Source organism: Bufo gargarizans, chromosome 7 (genome assembly GCF_014858855.1).
Source record: "Bufo gargarizans isolate SCDJY-AF-19 chromosome 7, ASM1485885v1, whole genome shotgun sequence".
NCBI lineage: Eukaryota > Metazoa > Chordata > Amphibia > Anura > Bufonidae > Bufo > Bufo gargarizans.
In genome coordinates, this window is record NC_058086.1 from 169,858,043 (window position 1) to 169,877,269 (window position 19,227).

Consider the following 19,227-nt stretch of genomic DNA (forward strand, 5'->3'; position numbering starts at 1 on the left):
CAGGGATTGCGCAGGAGAAATCCCATCCTTCAAGTCACTTTATTAGTTTTCTACCAGTAAGGAGATGACTCAGGACCCAAGTCCCAGAACAGAAGCTTCTTCCTCCTTCCTGATCTTCTCGGTGCAGATTAGAAATTACTCAGTGCTGCGTTCAACAAATAAAAACAATCATTTGCATATTAAATGGGGCCCCGCTATATGATGGATCGTATACTTAGTCCTTTCATCGAATCTCCAGAGTCGACTTAATCTGATGGGAACGGAACTCCTACTGTGCCTCTCCGCAATTAAGAGTCTAGATGACAGCGAGGCACTTTATAAATCATATGGCTAATTATAGATCGGGTGCTCGTTCTCACACATCTGGCTCCGCAGGAGGGAAGATGCAAATCCTCTCTGCAGGCGGATGCCAAACTCAGCTGCGCCACAATCGGGCAGCACAATCGCCTCGGAGAACCCACATTCATGACTTGGATGTTTACTACTATTATAATAATTAGTAGTCATTTATTTTACTTTGTATCATTTCATATTATACTGATGGGTGTTTATTACTTTGTGTCATTTCATACACAGTGGAGCCCCATTATTATGGCCACCAGCTAATCTCCAGCCTAACCGCCGTGTGCAGTGCAGCTAGACGGGCCCGGAGTGACTCCATAAGGTCCTGGTCGGTTGTGACAGGTCTCTGGAGCCATGCTGACCGCAGAGCATCGAACAACTGTTAGAGGGGACGTGGGGGGAAACCATAGAGCGGACATGACCAGCGAGGTGGTCCCATAGATGACTAGGTTCAAGTCTGGGGAATTAGGGGCCAGGGTGGTACTTGGAAGTCTTGGTCAGGCTCTTCAGACATTTCTCTCTGTGTGACGTGTTGCATTGTCTTGCTGGAAGATCCCATCCGCCCCAGGGGAGACAATCAGCATGTAGAGGTGTACGTGATCTGCAAGGATGGATTCATACCCAGATCAGTGGACAGCGCCTCCCACATGGATGAGTGGCCCAGAGAATGCCAGGAAAACCTCCCCCGACCATAACGCTGCCCCCACCAGCCTGTGTCCCTCCAGCAATGGCTGCAGGGCGTTCCCTCTCTGATGTTTCTCTCCTGACACGCCAACGTCCATCAGTTCCATGAAGTAGAAAATGTGTCTGATCGGAGAAGACAACCCTTTACCAATCAGCGGAGTCCGACTCCGATACTGCAGCGAAAACTGAAGCCTTTTCTGCTGATACAACTTATCAGAGGAGCAGTGACCGTCCGTCTGCTCCGGAGCCCCAGACGCAGTAGGTTCTCTGCACTGTTGTGTTAGACTCACGTCTGGTGTCCCTGGTTCATTTTGGGGTGAGCTGCTCCCCTGTAGTGTGTCCTCCGCCCTCGTTCACCTTTATGCTGGGTTCACACCTGAGCGTTCTGAAAGGAGCGCTCTGTATGCGCGATTGTACCGGCGTTTGCAATCGCGCAAACAGAGACAAGCGAACGCCCATTGTCGCGCGTTCCCGAAAGTCTATGTACGGGAACGCGCGACAAGACGCCCCAAAGAAGCTCATGTACTTCTTGGGGCGTCGGGCGTTTTACAGCGCGATCGTACGCGCTGTAAAACGCCCAGGTGAGAACCATTCCCATAGGGAAGCATTGGTTTCTCCTTGTTGAGCGTTTTACAGCGCGTAGGAACGCGCAGTAAAACGCTCAGGTGTGAACCATTCCCGTAGGAACGCGCTGTAAAACGCTCAGGTGTGAACCCAGCCTTATAGCCGACGTTCACCCCTCACATCAGTGGCACCTGGTGCTCTGCAGTTTCCAAGTCTTTTTTTCACAATGGCGCCATTTATCCACTTACAATACACTTTCACCACAGCAGCATTAGAACAGTTCACAAACTGAGCAGGTTCACAAATACTGCCACCTGGGGCCCGAATGTCAATAATCAGCCCTTTCTGCACACCTTATATACATACGAGCCAGGCCATCACACCTTATATACCCACTGAGCCAGCCCACCACACCTTATATACCCACCAAGCCAGCCCACCACAACTTATATACCCACCAAGCCAGCCCACCACACCTTATATACCCACCAAGCCAGCTCACCACACCTTATATACCCACCGAGCCAGCTCACCACACCTTATATACCCACCGAGCCAGCTCACCACACCTTATATACCCACCGAGCCAGCCCACCACACCTTATATACCCAACGAGCCAGCTCACCACACCTTATATACCCACCGAGCCAGCTCACTACACCTATTAAACCCACGAGCCAGCCCACCACACCTTATATACCCACCGAGCCAGCCCACCACACCTTATATACACACCGAGCCAGCTCACCACACCTTATATACCCAGCGAGCCAGCTCACCACACCTTATATACCCACCGAGCCAGCCCACCACACCTTATATACCCACCGAGCCAGCCGACCACACCTTATATACCCACCGAGCCAGCCCACCACACCTTATATACCCACCGAGCCAGCTCACCACACCTTATATACCCACCAAACCAGCCCACCACACCTAATATACCCACCGAGCCAGCCCACCACACAGGACTTCCTTCATCAGCTACACGTGCAATGTCGAAAGTAGGAAGTGTTCAGAATAAGGGGACTCGACTGATTATTAGTACTATTATTATTATTATTATTAATAGTAGTTACTCTTTATTATTTCATATTAGTATTATTATAGTAGTGGATACTTTGTATTATTTCCTATTAGTATTATGATGATAGGCATTTATTACTTTGTATCACTTATTACTTAATATTAATACTCAGGTTCAGGTAACGCGCCCATTCAGTAAATCCCCCAGGATCCATCACTTTGGACCATAAAATGGCACACGCGGCAGTGTTCCTGCCATTAACATGATGCAAGCCTTGACAGAACCAGTTATAATTCAATGCCATCCATCAGGCGCCATTCGCATCCACTGCACGGCTATATTTGAACAGAGCCTCCGGGTCCCAGAGCAATTTCACAAATAGCCTTAATTTGAAGACTTCTCTACCGTTTTGTGGCTACAGCTCCAATGCAAAATTATGTGTCTTCGAGGTTGCAAGCTACACACAAACCCTATGTTTTGTAGTCATGCGTTAAATGGGTTATCCTACAAAAAGTATTTATCAACACAGAATAAGTGATAAATGTTGGCTAATGGGGGTCCAACCACAGGCGCCTCCAGGGATCCTATCAACCAATTACCCCTCTACCCTTCTCCACAAACCTCTCCTATCTTGTATGCAGGGTTGGCTCTACTCGCTCTAGGGGGTGAAAGGATTGGAGGAGCTCAAGACTGCAGGATCAGACTACACAAGGTTTGTTTGTAGTCTGTAACCATGGAGACACATAAGTACACAAAATGTAGCAAAATTTTAACCAAGACTATTTTGCAAATCGCCAGCAAGCTGAAAGGCATTCTGGGAGAACTGCTGGAGAGCCCTCATTTCACTTGTAATTGCCCTGGATTCATGGCAGAAGAAGTAGGCGAGGGACGTGCGATAACAGGATGTGACCTTATTACAACATCAAGAGGAAGTGGAAAATGTTACAGTATCATTTCATTTACCAGCGGTAATATCACTATTACACCCCACTCATAGGTCAGCAGAGATTAAGCGGGCGCCTCTATTAAAACTAACGAGGAAGGTGTGGGACAGACCTCGTCACCATGTAGCATCCCGCAGGCCATAAAAGGTCACAAGCTTAAAGAGACATTACAACTGAGGCCTGCCATTACTTCATCTGTTGTGACTTAAGCCGTAGCCGGCCGGGGAGAGCATGACTGTAGGACAGGAGAATACAGTCTATTGCCCCTGTTATCAGCCATTTCAGGGGAGGATGACTGTAGGACAGGAGAATACAGTCTATTGCTCCCTGTTATCAGCCATTTCAGGGGAGAGGAGGACTGTAGGACAGGAGAATACAGTCTATTGCCCCCTGTTATCAGCCATTTCAGGGGAGAGGATGACTGTAGGACAGGAGAATACAGTCTATTGCTCCCTGTTATCAGCCATTTCAGAGGAGAGGATGACTGTAGGACAGGAGAATACAGTCTATTGCCCCTGTTATCAGCCATTTCAGGGGAGGATGACTGTAGGACAGGAGAATACAGTCTATTGCCCCCTGTTATCAGCCATTTCAGGGGAGGATGACTGTAGGACAGGAGAATACAGTCTATTGCCCCCTGTTATCAGCCATTTCAGGGGAGAGGATGACTGTAGGACAGGAGAATACAGTCTATTGCCCCCTGTTATCAGCCATTTCAGGGAGAGGATGACTGTAGGACAGGAGAATACAGTCTATTGCCCCCTGTTATCAGCCATTTCAGGGGAGAGGATGACTGTAGGACAGGAGAATACAGTCTATTGCCCTCCTGTTATCAGCCATTTCAGGGGAGAGGATGACTGTAGGACAGGAGAATACAGTCTATTGCCTCCTGTTATCAGCCATTTCAGGGGAGAGGATGACTGTAGGACAGGAGAATACAGTCTATTGCCCCTGTTATCAGCCATTTCAGGGGATAGGATGACTGTAGGACAGGAGAATACAGTCTATTGCCCCCTGTTATCAGCCATTTCAGGGGAGAGGGATGACTGTAGGACAGGAGAATACAGTCTATTGCCCCCTGTTATCAGCCATTTCAGGGGAGAGGATGACTGTAGGACAGGAGAATACAGTCTATTGCCTCCCTGTTATCAGCCATTTCAGGGGAGAGGATGACTGTAGGACAGGAGAATACAGTCTATTGCTCCCTGTTATCAGCCATTTCAGGGAGAGGATGACTGTAGGACAGGAGAATACAGTCTATTGCCCTCCTGTTATCAGCCATTTCAGGGGAGAGGATGACTGTAGGAGCAGGAGAATACAGTCTATTGCCTCCTGTTATCAGCCATTTCAGGGGAGAGGATGACTGTAGGACAGGAGAATACAAGTCTATTGCCTCCTGTTATCAGCCATTTCAGGGGAGAGGATGACTGTAGGGACAGGAGAATACAGTCTATTGCTCCCTGTTATCAGCCATTTCAGGGGAGAGGATGACTGTAGGACAGGAGAATACAGTCTATTGCCACCTGTTATCAGCCATTTCAGGGGAGAGGATGACTGTAGGGACAGGAGAATACAGTCTATTGCCCCCTGTTATCAGCCATTTCAGGGGAGAAGGATGACTGTAGGACAGGAGAATACAGTCTATTGCCCCTGTTATCAGCCATTTCAGGGGAGAGGATGACTGTAGGACAGGAGAATACAGTCTATTGCCCCCTGTTATCAGCCATTTCAGGGGAGAGGATGACTGTAGGACAGGAGAATACAGTCTATTGCCCCCTGTTATCAGCCATTTCAGGGGAGAGGATGACTGTAGGACAGGAGAATACAGTCTATTGCCTCCCTGTTATCAGCCATTTCAGGGGAGAGGATGACTGTAGGACAGGAGAATACAGTCTATTGCCCCCTGTTATCAGCCATTTCAGGGGAGAGGATGACTGTAGGACAGGAGAATACAGTCTATTGCCCCCTGTTATCAGCCATTTCAGGGGAGAGGATGACTGTAGGACAGGAGAATACAGTCTATTGCTCCCTGTTATCAGCCATTTCAGGGGAGAGGATGACTGTAGGACAGGAGAATACAGTCTATTGCCCCCTGTTATCAGCCATTTCAGGGGAGAGGATGACTGTAGGACAGGAGAATACAGTCTATTGCCCCCTGTTATCAGCCATTTCAGGGGAGAGGATGACTGTAGGACAGGAGAATACAGTCTATTGCCCCTGTTATCAGCCATTTCAGGGGAGAGGATGACTGTAGGACAGGAGAATACAGTCTATTGCCTCCTGTTATCAGCCATTTCAGGGGAGAGGATGACTGTAGGACAGGAGAATACAGTCTATTGCCCCCTGTTATCAGCCATTTCAGGGAGAGGATGACTGTAGGACAGGAGAATACAGTCTATTGCCTCCCTGTTATCAGCCATTTCAGGGGAGAGGATGACTGTAGGACAGGAGAATACAGTCTATTGCTCCCTGTTATCAGCCATTTCAGGGGAGAGGATGACTGTAGGACAGGAGAATACAGTCTATTGCCCCCTGTTATCAGCCATTTCAGGGAGAGGATGACTGTAGGACAGGAGAATACAGTCTATTGCCCCCTGTTATCAGCCATTTCAGGGGAGAGGATGACTGTAGGACAGGAGAATACAGTCTATTGCACCCTGTTATCAGCCATTTCAGGGGAGAGGATGACTGTAGGACAGGAGAATACAGTCTATTGCCCCCTGTTATCAGCCATTTCAGGGGAGAGGATGACTGTAGGACAGGAGAATACAGTCTATTGCCTCCCTGTTATCAGCCATTTCAGGGGAGAGGATGACTGTAGGACAGGAGAATACAGTCTATTGCCCCCTGTTATCAGCCATTTCAGGGGAGAGGATGACTGTAGGACAATACAGTCTATTGCCCCCTGTTATCAGCCATTTCAGGGGAGAGGATGACTGTAGGACAGGAGAATACAGTCTATTGCTCCCTGTTATCAGCCATTTCAGGGGAGAGGATGACTGTAGGACAGGAGAATACAGTCTATTGCCCCCCTGTTATCAGCCATTTCAGGGGAGAGGATGACTGTAGGACAGGAGAATACAGTCTATTGCCCCCTGTTATCAGCCATTTCAGGGAGAGGATGACTGTAGGACAGGAGAATACAGTCTATTGCCCCCTGTTATCAGCCATTTCAGGGGAGAGGATGACTGTAGGACAGGAGAATACAGTCTATTGCCTCCCTGTTATCAGCCATTTCAGGGGAGAGGATGACTGTAGGACAGGAGAATACAGTCTATTGCCCCCTGTTATCAGCCATTTCAGGGGAGAGGATGACTGTAGGACAGGAGAATACAGTCTATTGCCCCCTGTTATCAGCCATTTCAGGGGAGAGGATGACTGTAGGACAGGAGAATACAGTCTATTGCCCCCTGTTATCAGCCATTTCAGGGGAGAGGATGACTGTAGGACAGGAGAATACAGTCTATTGCCCCCTGTTATCAGCCATTTCAGGGGAGAGGATGACTGTAGGACAGGAGAATACAGTCTATTGCCCCCTGTTATCAGCCATTTCAGGGGAGAGGATGACTGTAGGACAGGAGAATACAGTCTATTGCCCCCTGTTATCAGCCATTTCAGGGGAGAGGATGACTGTAGGACAGGAGAATACAGTCTATTGCCCCCTGTTATCAGCCATTTCAGGTGAGAGGATGACTGTAGGACAGGAGAATACAGTCTATTGCCCCCTGTTATCAGCCATTTCAGGGGAGAGGATGACTGTAGGACAGGAGAATACAGTCTATTGCCCCCTGTTATCAGCCATTTCAGGGGAGAGGATGACTGTAGGACAGGAGAATACAGTCTATTGCCCCCTGTTATCAGCCATTTCAGGGGAGAGGATGACTGTAGGACAGGAGAATACAGTCTATTGCCCCTGTTATCAGCCATTTCAGGGGAGAGGATGACTGTAGGACAGGAGAATACAGTCTATTGCCCCCTGTTATCAGCCATTTCAGGGGAGAGGATGACTGTAGGACAGGAGAATACAGTCTATTGCCCCCTGTTATCAGCCATTTCAGGGGAGAGGATGACTGTAGGACAGGAGAATACAGTCTATTGCCCCCTGTTATCAGCCATTTCAGGGGAGAGGATGACTGTAGGACAGGAGAATACAGTCTATTGCCCCCTGTTATCAGCCATTTCAGGGAGAGGATGACTGTAGGACAGGAGAATACAGTCTATTGCCCCCTGTTATCAGCCATTTCAGGGGAGAGGATGACTGTAGGACAGGAGAATACAGTCTATTGCCCCCTGTTATCAGCCATTTCAGGGGAGAGGATGACTGTAGGACAGGAGAATACAGTCTATTGCCCCCTGTTATCAGCCATTTCAGGGGAGAGGATGACTGTAGGACAGGAGAATACAGTCTATTGCCCCCTGTTATCAGCCATTTCAGGGAGAGGATGACTGTAGGACAGGAGAATACAGTCTATTGCCCCCTGTTATCAGCCATTTCAGGGGAGAGGATGACTGTAGGACAGGAGAATACAGTCTATTGCCCCCTGTTATCAGCCATTTCAGGGAGAGGATGACTGTAGGACAGGAGAATACAGTCTATTGCCCCCTGTTATCAGCCATTTCAGGGGAGAGGATGACTGTAGGACAGGAGAATACAGTCTATTGCCCCCTGTTATCAGCCATTTCAGGGGAGAGGATGACTGTAGGACAGGAGAATACAGTCTATTGCCCCCTGTTATCAGCCATTTCAGGGGAGAGGATGACTGTAGGACAGGAGAATACAGTCTATTGCCCCCTGTTATCAGCCATTTCAGGGGAGAGGATGACTGTAGGACAGGAGAATACAGTCTATTGCCCCTGTTATCAGCCATTTCAGGGGAGAGGATGACTGTAGGACAGGAGAATACAGTCTATTGCCCCCTGTTATCAGCCATTTCAGGGGAGAGGATGACTGTAGGACAGGAGAATACAGTCTATTGCCCCCTGTTATCAGCCATTTCAGGGAGAGGATGACTGTAGGACAGGAGAATACAGTCTATTGCCCCCTGTTATCAGCCATTTCAGGGGAGAGGATGACTGTAGGACAGGAGAATACAGTCTATTGCCCCCTGTTATCAGCCATTTCAGGGAGAGGATGACTGTAGGACAGGAGAATACAGTCTATTGCCCCTGTTATCAGCCATTTCAGGGGAGAGGATGACTGTAGGACAGGAGAATACAGTCTATTGCCCCTGTTATCAGCCATTTCAGGGGAGAGGATGACTGTAGGACAGGAGAATACAGTCTATTGCCCCCTGTTATCAGCCATTTCAGGGGAGAGGGTGACTGTAGGACAGGAGAATACAGTCTATTGCCCCCTGTTATCAGCCATTTCAGGGGGAGGATGACTGTAGGACAGGAGAATACAGTCTATTGCTCCCTGTTATCAGCCATTTCAGGGGAGAGGATGACTGTAGGACAGGAGAATACAGTCTATTGCCCCCTGTTATCAGCCATTTCAGGGGAGAGGATGACTGTAGGACAGGAGAATACAGTCTATTGCCCCCTGTTATCAGCCATTTCAGGGGAGAGGACGACTGTAGGACAGGAGAATACAGTCTATTGCCCCCTGTTATCAGCCATTTCAGGAGAGGACGACTGTAGGACAGGAGAATACAGTCTATTGCCTCCTGTTATCAGCCATTTCAGAGGAGAGGATGACTGTAGAACAGGAGAATACAGTCTATTGCCCCCTGTTATCAGCCATTTCAGGGGAGAGGATGACTGTAGGACAGGAGAATACAGTCTATTGCCCCCTGTTATCAGCCATTTCAGGGGAGAGGGTGACTGTAGGACAGGAGAATACAGTCTATTGCCCCCTGTTATCAGCCATTTCAGGGGGGAGGATGACTGTAGGACAGGAGAATACAGTCTATTGTCCCCTGTTATCAGCCATTTCAGGGGAGAGGATGACTGTAGGACAGGAGAATACAGTCTATTGCCCCCTGTTATCAGCCATTTCAGGGGAGAGGATGACTGTAGGACAGGAGAATACAGTCTATTGCAAGAAGAAGTAGAAACCTTCCTACCCTCCACTTTAAGTCTCTTACACTAAAGGGTTTTTTCAACCCCTATAATGACCCCCCTAATGCCCCGACACCTCATATAGGTTATATTTACCCCGCTCCCTGGCACCTGTATCACTCCTGCTGCCCGCACGGCTGCCTCCCTAGCATCAAGCGCAACAGAAAGATGCTGCGGTGGCCACACGGGCATCAGGTGCGGCGCAGGTGCCGGGGAGCGGAGTAAGTATAACCTATATACTTAATGACCCTATAGGGGGGTCATTATAGGGGTTGGATAACCCCTTTAAGTGCCAGTTGTTATATCACAAATCAAAGCTGTTCTAATTGCCCTGGAAATTGGTATATAGCCCCCTCTAGCCCCGTAGGACTCCGATTTATTAGGGGTTAATATATAAATTCCCACGGCAATTAGAGCAGCTTTGATTTGTGACGAAACAAATCAAATTTGGAAGTTATAGCAATAGGAGCCTCCGTGTCTTGTGATAAAATTGGTATACAACCCCCCTCCAGCCTCCTAGGACTCAGATTTATTAGGAAAGCTTATCTCTTTTAGTTTATTTTTAAGTGATTTTTGCTTTTTCTCTCCTCTTCCCCTCCCCCAGCTCTTGGAAGCAATTACATGAACAGTAAAGATGATCGATGTCTGAGTGACACTGACATACATCGCTATGGGTAAACGCATGTTTGACGGCATTAGGATACAGCGTATTTAATATGACAGCGCGCCGGCACATGTGTTCTGCTTTTCCATATTCCAAAGCCTCTTTATCGGGGGCAGATGATGTTAGAACACATACAGAGTTAGGGGCTTGGGTGGACCAAGCGTCTAAAACTGATGAGTGAACGGGGTGAGCATGCAGCAGGCAGTGTGGATGTGCAAAGGGTAAGGGAATAAGAGGCACGTGGGGGCACTGGCAGCAGAAGCAGCATGGCATGGAACATACAAGGCAGTAGATGTGCAATAGCTGTGACTGTGTAACGGTAATGGCAGTAGGGGATTGGCAGCAGCCATACCGTGCTGAACATGACAGTGGCGGTAGCATGATGGAGGCAGGCAGCACAGTGGCAAGATGGGCTCCGTCAGCAAGGTCAAATCTATTCTTCTGCTTCAGCCAGAGGATCCTCATGGATCCAGGTTTGGGTTAATTTGACAAAATTGATGTTTTGGACACTGGCAGAGGACAACCTGGTCCGTTTGGGTGTCACTGTGCCCCCTGCAGTGCTGAAACCCCTCTCAGAGAGGACACTGGAGGCACAAGAGAGAGCAGAGAGGGCGTGCTGTGCCAGTTTGGGCCACTTTTCCAGTCTCCATTAACAGAAATCTATGGGGTCAGGTAGCATGGTAGGCATCGGGGAAAGGCCACAGTCATTTAGAGAATGGGGACGATTCTAAACATTTTTTATGTTTATTATTTCCATAAATAAAGTGGACGGCTGGCCAGAAAGTACGACGATCACACAGCAGAATTAAATTTAGGCGAAGACGCGGAAGTGTGCCACATTTTGGTAATGAGACAATTTATACTTTTGCTTGCCTGGCCAGGAGTCCAACGCATGGCACGGGCCAGAGAAATGACATTTGGGTGAAGGCACAGAAGTGCTCCACATTAACCACAACTAAATGGTACAGCAGCAACTTGCACATACGCTAACTGATGGTGGAGAATAGGTTTTTTCACGGCCACACATTCTGTTATGGATATCTCTCGATGGAGCGGAGGACAAGGAGATGGAAGAACCATAGAATCGGCTGATGATGGACAAGGACACTGTACTGCTTGGGGACATGGCTGCCACAAAGACGACCAGGAGAAGGAGAACAGACTTGTTCTGATTGGGAATATTGGCCAGTTCTATTTTCCCACAGGATCCGGAGATGCCTCCTCATCTGCTACAATAGAGTTCTGATACCTTTGCTCGTGCTTGAACACCCACGTCTTACTTTAATCCTGCAGATCTTGCACAAGGCTCTGGTTCTGTGTGCCGGTCTTGTGGAATAAAACCACCTTACAGGAGTTGCTCGCACAGAGCTAGAGGCAGCAGAGCTTGGCCTAGGTCTTTGACATTTTCAGCCTGCGCCCACAGTATCGGCAGCATCACCAGTTCCTGAGCTGACCACAACAGAAGCACTGTCTGACCCTGCCGGTTTTTTGGAAGGTTCAGGCTGTACGTTGCCTCTGCTCTTTATTGCTGTCACTGCCACCACTATCCTCCTCAGTCACCGGCTCCCAGGTCCTGTCCAACACACCATCATCATCATTGTCCTCACCCATCCCTACTTTTATCAGACTGTGTTCTATCATTGTGGGCTCCTTGGATCCCTCTCGATCCCCTGCTCTGTATTTGCCCCTGTATCTGTCACTGTTGCTACTTGTACTGCCCCTACAAGTGCCACTACTATTAATGCTACTACTATTACTACTGGCTGGATGGCTATTACCCACATTCCCACTGTGGGAGGATGAGGCATGGGTCTTTCATTCTGTACTCTTTCGTTTTCCAGACATTTTTATTATGAGGCCTAAAAGGAAAAGTCACGAGTTTGGTACAGAAAACATGATTATTAAATGGTACTAGCAAAATTACAAGTGTTTTTACTGAAATTAAATAACAGAGGTGCAATTAAATGTCCTAAAAAAAACCCTGCCCTTCAACAAACACACTGCACACTGGTATTGACAATTTCTATTTTTTCCATTTATAGTAGGTACCACTTTAATTTAGAATAATCCCTATTCCCAGCTTTATAGATTGGATATATTGACACCAATGAGCTGAATAAGCAAGACAAAACCTGCATTCGTTTTCAGCCTATCATAAATGTGTCCATTCACTGACAGCAAGCTGAAAAATTATGAATGAGTCTAATAAAAATTAGCAGAATATTCTATTCTCCAGTGGTTCACATCAAACCTAAATATTCTTCAATACTGGAGACCGACATCTCCTTTTATATTGTAATTCTCACCTCCGCAGTGAGCGGTTACTAAGAACCGACCGCCGCTATTTACAGAATGAAAACACTTGTGAATGTCAGGTCTATAGTGAGGTTTCTAGAATGCGCTGCCCACTGGGACGAGAGGTTAAATCCCCGCATCCTGCAGAGGTATTGATGCATTCCTTCAGTAATCTCTGCATAGATCAGACCTGGATCGTTCTTGAACAATTCAGTGTCATTTAGGTTTAAAATAATCGTTACGTAATCCGGCCCTTTAAATCTCAACAACAAGGTCTCTGCACGAACGAAACAGACGGAAATGTGTCTTCATCCACAAACAAAATGTCACTCCGAAGGGGAGCTGCTTGGAGTCATTACTTGTCAATTCTTCTGAATGCCAGGGGTTGCTGCAACACAAAGAGCGGCTGGAGGTGGCACAGATTTATTATCAGTCCAGGCACAGAAATGGCGCGGGGCACGTACACCACCTCTATTATATGGAAATAAATGGATTCTACAGCAATGGCTGCAAGAATTCAGCAAAGGAGAACATTCTTGTACAGGGAGTGCAGAATTATTAGGCAAGTTGTATTTTTGAGGATTAATTTTATTATTGAACAACAACCATGTTCTCAATGAACCCAAAAAACTCATTAATATCAAAGCTGAATATTTTTGGAAAGTAGTTTTTAGTTTGTTTTTAGTTTTAGCTATTTTAGGGGGATATCTGTGTGTGCAGGTGACTCTTACTGTGCATAATTATTAGGCAACTTAACAAAAAACTAATATATACCCATTTCAATTATTTATTTTTACCAGTGAAACCAATATAACATCTCAACATTCACAAATATACATTTCTGACATTCAAAAACAAAACAAAAACAAATCAGTGACCAATATAGCCACCTTTCTTTGCAAGGACACTCAAAAGCCTGCCATCCATGGATTCTGTCAGTGTTTTGATCTGTTCACCATCAACATTGCGTGCAGCAGCAACCACAGCCTCCCAGACACTGTTCAGAGAGGTGGACTGTTTTCCCTCCTTGTAAATCTCACATTTGATGATGGACCACAGGTTCTCAATGGGGTTCAGATCAGGTGAACAAGGAGGCCATGTCATTAGATTTTCTTCTTTTATACCCTTTCTTGCCAGCCACGCTGTGGAGTACTTGGACGCGTGTGATGGAGCATTGTCCTGCATGAAAATCATGTTTTTCTTGACGATGCAGACTTCTTCCTGTACCACTGCTTGAAGAAGGTGTCTTCCAGAAACTGGCAGTAGGACTGGGAGTTGAGCTTGACTCCATCCTCAACCCGAAAAGGCCCCACAAGCTCATCTTTGATGATACCAGCCCAAACCAGTACTCCACCTCCACCTTGCTGGCGTCTGAGTCGGACTGGAGCTCTCTGCCCTTTACCAATCCAGCCACGGGCCCATCCATCTGGCCCATCAAGACTCACTCTCATTTCATCAGTCCATAAAACCTTAGAAAAATCAGTCTTGAGATATTTCTTGGCCCAGTCTTGACGTTTCAGCTTGTGTGTCTTGTTCAGTGGTGGTCGTCTTTCAGCCTTTCTTACCTTGGCCATGTCTCTGAGTATTGCACACCTTGTGCTTTTGGGCACTCCAGTGATGTTGCAGCTCTGAAATATGGCCAAACTGGTGGCAAGTGGCATCTTGGCAGCTGCACGCTTGACTTTTCTCAGTTCATGGGCAGTTATTTTGCGCCTTGGTTTTTCCACACGCTTCTTGCGACCCTGTTGACTATTTTGAATGAAACGCTTGATTGTTCGATGATCACGCTTCAGAAGCTTTGCAATTTTAAGAGTGCTGCATCCCTCTGCAAGATATCTCACTATTTTTGACTTTTCTGAGCCTGTCAAGTCCTTCTTTTGACCCATTTTGCCAAAGGAAAGGAAGTTGCCTAATAATTATGCACACCTGATATAGGGTGTTGATGTCATTAGACCACACCCCTTCTCATTACAGAGATGCACATCACCTAATATGCTTAATTGGTAGTAGGCTTTCGAGCCTATACAGCTTGGAGTAAGACAACATGCATAAAGAGGATGATGTGGTCAAAATACTCATTTGCCTAATAATTCTGCACGTCCTGTATATATCCAGTAGCTGAAAACCTGTACAGACCTGAAACTTCTCACAGCTGTGGGTTTGTTACAATTGTATCCAGTCTAAACAAGCACCAAAAGTTCTATTAAAATGAATAAATCTCTTTGCATCTCTTCTAGAAGGAGGCTCCCAAATAGAAGGCATATGGAAGGGCGGGTTTCCAAAGTGGGGATCCCCTTAAAGGTGCACCATAAATATATGGGAGCCCCCGATTCAAATCTCAGAAAGATTATCGTCTGGCTCAATGATGATATACTGAAACTTGTAAATGTACCCCAAATCTCTGTGAAATGCAATGTTCTCGTCTACCTCCGGCACTTCAGCTGTTCAGAAACTACAACTCCCAGAATGCTTCATTCACTTCTATGAAAGTAAGTAGAACAGCCAAGCATGCTGGGAGTTGTAGTTTCACAGCAGCTGGAGTGCCGAAGGTTGCCGATCCCTGCCCTAGAACCTGAAAACCATAGATACCTAATTCTTCTCATAGCTGAGGGTTTGTTACAATTGAATCCAGCCTAAACTATGCATGGAACACATCAGCAGCAGAAATCTTTCTTCTGTCCTGATGGTTTGCTACAATGTATCAGTGCAAGTAACATATATCAGGCTAAAGTCCAGGCGGTTTAGCTCACAAAGTATTGTCTAGACTGGATACAATTGTAACAAACCCTCAGCAGTAAGAACTATTCGGTCTTTAAGGGTTCCCATGCACTGACAACAAGCAGAGATGGCACTGCTGGCACTTGTAGTACATGACAGTCTAGTTTAGACATTACCCATGATCCCTGCTGCTGGATACTGAACATTCATAGCGCCCCATGGCCATAGCGGAATAATGTGTGCACATTTGCTGTAATAATCATTTAACGTGAATATGTCATTTGGTTAATTAACAGCTCAGAGAAGTAGGAGCCCGGAGCAGAATCCTGTCCCTTGTTCTCTAATTACCTGGTGTGAAGGTGGCAGCTCCCTCCAGCTCCGTGTTCTGTCCATGTCCTGATTTGCTGGATCATCCTCTTAATTATAGGCTAAATCTTAAAGGGACAGTGCATGCAAAGGTTATATCCAGGTTGTCCCGGGTGATTTCTATTTCGCTCCTGCTTTCTTAATGTGCAGCTTGTGCAGCTGCAGGTTCAGGGCTCAGTGGGCCTTCCCTGTAATGTTTAGGTCACCTTCCTCCCCTCTCAGTTTTGAATTCTCTACCTAGGTGTCCTGCAATCTGTCATTCCCAGTTGTTACAAAATTACAACTCCTAGCAGACAGTCATAGCATGCTGGGAGTTGTATGTTTTCTAGCTGGAGAGTCGCAGGTTGCAGACCACTGCTCTAGCCCCTGCGACCTCCTATAGCTGTCTGCCCGGGGATTTCGGGGGGAAACACAGCTCAGATATCTCCTTAGAGATACAAAACCTGCACTGTGTGAACTAGACTGACCACTGAAGCCTCCACTGTGTACAGGAGGGGGTTAGTACCAGGCAAGGGAGTCACACTCGGATGCTAGGTCTGCCCCGGAGCTGCATACACAAAACGGTACGCATTTTTTTCATCAAGGCTATTTGCAAAGTTGCTTCACTTTTTACATAAGTAAAGGTGGACATGTTCTTTAAATGTAGTAATGTGCACTGCATGTAATAGGGGATGCTCCCAGCGCAGGTCGATGGCCGGGGGGTAAGAACCGACAGGATGTTACCCGGTTGTTAGTCATCGCTGTAAAACATGGAGAAAACAAACTGCAGCAATTTATCGCCTGCGGTCCTGAACTCATAGAAGACCATAAGGACTGCACTGAACCAACGCTCCATTCTAGTAGATGAGCAGGAGGCATGAGCGTAAAAGCCTGAAGCCCCCGGCCTCAGAAAGAAAGGGAAGAGTCAGAGTTACTGCCCCCATCATTCACTGCACAGTGAAGTCTCAGAACAAGATTTCCTGTGGCGGTAACGGAGGCTGGAGCGATGTTGGAGAATGAAAGGGATGATGCACATTGAGACTGCGTGGATCCAGGACTTGCTGTCAAATGCTGGGAAAACATTTTAAAAAATCCCACTGTCCTTTGCTGCTGGTTTAGGCAAGGGTGGACCGGGCACGTGCAGCTCCACAGGGGGCCACTGGGGTGGTGGGATATATATATACAGAGTTGCAAGAAAAAGTATGTGAACCCTTTGGAATTATATGGATTTCTGCAGAAATTGGTCATAAAATGTGATCTGATCTTCATCTAAGTCACAACAATAGACAATCACAGTCTGCTTAACTAATAACACACAAAGAGTTAAATGTTACCATGTTTTTATTGAACACACCATGTAAACATTCACAGTGCAGGTGGAACAAGTATGTGAACCCCTAGACTAATGACATCTCCAAGAGCTAATTGGAGTGAGGTGTCAGCAAACGGGAGTCCAATCAATGAGATGAGATTGGAGGTGGTGGTTACAGCTGCCCTATAAAACACACACCAGTTCTGGGTTTGCTTTTCACAAGAAGCATTGCCTGATGTGAATGACGCCTCGCACAAAAGAGCTCTCAGAAGACCTACGATTAAGAATTGTTGGCTTGCATAAAGCTGGAAAGGGTTATAAAAGAATCTCCAAAAGCCTTGCTGTTCATCAGTCCACGGTAAGACAAACTGGTCTATAAATGGAGAAAGTTCAGCACTGCTGCTACTCTCCCTAGGAGCGGCCGTCCTGTAAAGATGACTGCAAGAGCACAGCGCAGACTGCTCAATGAGGGGAAGAAGAATCCTAGAGTGTCAGCTAAAGACTTACAGAAGTCTCTGGCATATGCTGACATCCCTGTTAGTGAATCTACGATACGTAAAACACTAAACAAGAATGGATTTCATGGGAGGACACCACAGAGGAAGCCACTGCTGTCCAAAAACCATTGCTGCACGTTTACAGTTTGCACAAGAGCACCTGGATGTTCCACAGCAGAACTGGCAAAATATTCTGTGGACAGATGAGACCAAAGTTGAGTTGTTTGGAAGAAACACACAACACTATGTGTGGAGAAAGAGGCACAGCACACCAACCTCAAAACCTCATCCCAACTGTGAGGTATGGTGGTGGGGGCATCATGGTTTGGGGCTGCTTTGCTGCGTCAGGGCCTGGACGGATGCTATCATCGAAGGAAAAATTAATTCCCAGGTTTATCAAGACATTTTGCAGGAGAACTTAAGGCCATCTGTCCACCAGCTGAAGCTCCACAGAAGATGGGTGCTGCAACAGGACAACGACCCAAAGCATAGAAGTAAATCAACAACAGAATGGCTTAAACAGAAGAAAATCCGCCTTCTGGAGCGGCCCAGTCAGAGTCCTGACCTCAACCCGATGGAGATGCTGTGGCAGGACCTCAAGAAAGCGATTCACACCAGACATCCCAGGAATATTGCTGAACTGAAACAGTTCTGTAAAGAGGAATGGTCAAGAATGACTCCTGACCGTTGTGCACGTCTGATCTGCAACTACAGGAGACGTTTGGTGGAAGTTATTGCTGCAAAAGGAGGTTCAACCAGTTATTAAATCCAAGGGTTCACATACTTTTCCACCTGCACTGTGATTGTTTACATGGTGCGTTCAATAAAAACATGGTAACGGGGGGGCGTGGCCAGCTATGCAGGAGTGAGGACGTGTGTGCTGCGAGCTCCTCCACAGCACCGGAGCTAATCCGCCGCCAGTGACGCTTTCAAGATGGGCAAAATCCCCAAAAAGGTCAAGACCCGCTCTGTGGCCCCCCTGACAGCTTCACAGGGGGACATACCCAGGCTTTTCGCCAGGCAGCCTGCAACGCCGGGCCCCGGCATGTCCGAGCGCGCCAAGCGCTCCCAAGATGGCGCCGCCGGCCCTGAATCGATTCCGCTCATAGCGGTAGCTGAACCTGGGGGTGCACACCCGAATCTGCAGCCGCACTTACCGGATCGGCGGAGAGTCCGGTCCGCATCGGTGCCGCCTCTGGGCAGCAGCCCTGACCAGACCCAGCTGTCTTGTGCCCAGGAGGAGGTGGGCCCTGGAGCGCACGCTGATCCCTCGCCTTCAGGTCAGGATGGAGGCCTGACAGCTGCCGCGATGTCTCCCTGCGGTCCGGCGATTCAGGTTAGTGAGGAGGAGTTCCCCCCGCTACAGGGGACTCCTCAGCTGACCCCTCACCCTGTTACCTGGGGTCCTCGAACCCCCACCTCGCCCGCAGCCTCACTGAGCCCAGGGGTGGGATCCCCTGCTGGGTCCCCCTGGTCGGGTACTCCAGCCAGCTCTGTGGGACACCCCCAGCCACAGAGAGACATTTCTCACCGGGGGCAGCCTGAAAGGGCTAACGAAAACGCCGCAACTTCACCACAGGCTGCGGCCTCTTCCCCATGCATGCTGCGGGAGCCTCCTCTATCTCGCTCTCCTGAGCCGTCCCTGGCTAACTCCTCGCACTGGTCCACAGGATCGTCGTGGGACGGGTCCCATTCACGCCATGATGGCACCGCTTCATCAGGCGCACGGACCCTGGCTGCCCCTACAGCCTCGTGGGGTTCTCCACATCTG